The sequence below is a fragment of the Rhinopithecus roxellana genome, chromosome 3 (genome assembly GCF_007565055.1).
Source record: "Rhinopithecus roxellana isolate Shanxi Qingling chromosome 3, ASM756505v1, whole genome shotgun sequence".
NCBI classification, from domain to species: Eukaryota; Metazoa; Chordata; class Mammalia; order Primates; family Cercopithecidae; genus Rhinopithecus; species Rhinopithecus roxellana.
In genome coordinates, this window is record NC_044551.1 from 116,441,380 (window position 1) to 116,444,012 (window position 2,633).

The following is a 2,633-nucleotide window of genomic DNA, read 5'->3' on the forward strand; positions in this document are numbered from 1 at the left end:
GGTGATTTTCCAAGATTTTGGTGTACCTGTCATCGCAAACAGTGTACACTGTAGCCAATATGTAGTTTTTTTTTTTTTTTTTTTTTTTTTTTGAGATAGAGTTTTGCTCTGTCGCCCAGGCTGGCGTGCAGTGGCACGATCTGCAACCTCTCCCTCCAGGGTTCAAGGGATTCTCCTTTCTCAGCCTCCCAAGTAGCTGGGACTACAGGCGTGTGCCACCACGCCCAACTAATTTTTTGTATTTTTAGTAGAGACGGGGTTTCACTGTGTTAGCCAGGATGGTCTTGACCTTGTGATCCGCCTGCTTCGGCCTCCCGAAGTGCTGGGATTACAAGTGTGAGCCATTGCACCCGGCCGCCAATATGTAGTTTTTTATGCCTCACCAACCCCAGTCCTTCTCCCTGAGTTCCTAAAGTCCATTATATCATTCTTATGCCTTTGCATTCTCATAGCTTAGCTTGCACTTATAAGTGAGAACATATGATATTTGGTTTTCTATTCCTGAGTTACTTCAGTTAGAAAATGGCCTCCAGCTCCATCCAAGCTGTTGCAAAGACTATTATTTTATTCAGTTTTATGGCTGAGTAGTATCCCAAGGTGTATATGTACCACATTTCCTTTATCCACTCGTTGGTTGATGCGCATTTATGTTGGTTCCATATTTTTATAAGTGTGAATTATGCTGCTATAAACATGTATAAACATGTATGTGCAGAGTCTTTTTCATATAATCACTTTTCCTCTGGGTATTCAGTAGTGGGATTGCTGGATGATTGGTAGCTGTATTTTTAGTTCTTTATCACCATAGTTTCCATAGTGGTTGTACTAGTTTACTTTCCCACTAGCAGTGTAAAAATGTTTCCTTTTCACAACATCCACACCAACATCTATTATTTTTTGATTTTTAAATTATGACCATTCTTGCAGGAATACGGTGATATTGCATGGTGGTTTTAATTTGCATTTTCCTTATAATTAGTGATGTTGAGCAGTTTTTTCTCATATGTTTGTTGGCTGTTGGTGTATTTTCTTTTGAGAATTGTCTATTTGTGTCCTTTGACCACTTTTTGATGAGATTATTTATTTCTTGCTGATATGTTTGAGTTCTGTGCAGATTCTGGATATTAGTCCTTTGTCAGATGCATAGTTTGTGAATATTTTCTCCCACTCTGTGGGTTGTCTGTTTACTCTGCTGATTATTTCTTTTGCTATGCAGAAGCTTTTTAGTTTAATTAGGTTCCATTTACTTATTTTTGGTTTTGTTGCATTTACTTTGACCAAGGGTTCTTTAGTCAGCAGGTAATAAATCCTGCAAAGACTAGACACTTCCCTTCAAGAAGTGGGTTCCCTTCTGGCCCAGGATGTGTCTAGAAGTGTCTGGGAGCTAGGGCCTAGAATGGGGACCTTGGGGCTCTGCCTGGTGCCCTATCCTACTGAGGCTGCACAGGTACCCAAGTTGCAAGACAAAGTCCTCTTTACTCTTCCCTCTCCTGTTCTCAAGTGCAAGGAAGGATCCCCTCCTGGAGCTGTGAGGTGTGCCGGCTAGGGTTGGGGGAGGGGTGGTGCAAGCACTTCCTTGGCTACCCTGGCTGGTGGCTCACTAGGTCACGTGCCCCTAAGTCTAACAGCTGCAAGCCCAGCACAACATTAGCACTTGCCCAGGAATGGCACACAGGTTTCAACCTCTGGGATGGGTAATTCCCCTCTGGTGTGGGCTGGTCTAAATGCTCCCTCTGTGAGTACCAGCTGAGTTCTGCAAAGTGTTGCTTTCCACAGTGACAGGGCAGTGCTGAGTTCCAATGCAAACTCACACAATCACTGCACTCTCTCTCCAAGCACACAGATTCTGTCTTGTACAAGGAGGCTACTCCTGAGGGATGGGAGAGGGGTGGCACTGGTGATTCAAGACTGTCTTTCCTACCCTCGTCAATGCCTCTTTCAGTAATATGAAGTTAGAACCAGATATTGTGATTGCTCACCTGATTTTGCTTCTCATGAAGATGCTTTTTTTGTGTGTGGATAGTTGTTCAATTTGGTCTTCCTATGGGGAGGACAATTGGTGGGAGCTTCTGTTCAGCCATCTTCCTCCCTTATGAAAAATTAAATAAAAAAAAGTTTTCCATATTTTCCCTGAGTCTTTTTAAATTTCATAATTTAATTTTTAAATATTTGATTCATCTAGAATTTACTGAGTGGTAGGTCTAGCTTTGCTTTTTTTCTTAACAGCTAGGTGTTTGAAACAACCATTTAAAAAACAAATCTAATTAGCTTGATTGAACCATTCTACAAAGTATACATATATCAAAACATTATGTATATCATAAATATATACATTTTTGTCAATTAAAAACATTAAAAAGAAAAAAGAAAAAATAACTGTCGATTTCCTCCATTAGTTTGAAATGCCATCCTGGTGTTACATACTAAATTTTCATATATACTTATGTCTTTAATTTTGGTACAGCATGTTCCCAATTTTGTAAAGAAAATTTATTTCCTTTTGTATAGAAAAGACAGAGGAAAAATACATCATCATGTTTATATCAAATAAATGAAGTAGAGCCTTGATAGTGAGCCTAACTGTGCTGGCCTATGTTGTTTTCCTAGCGTTTTAACCTATCATTTCTGTGGCA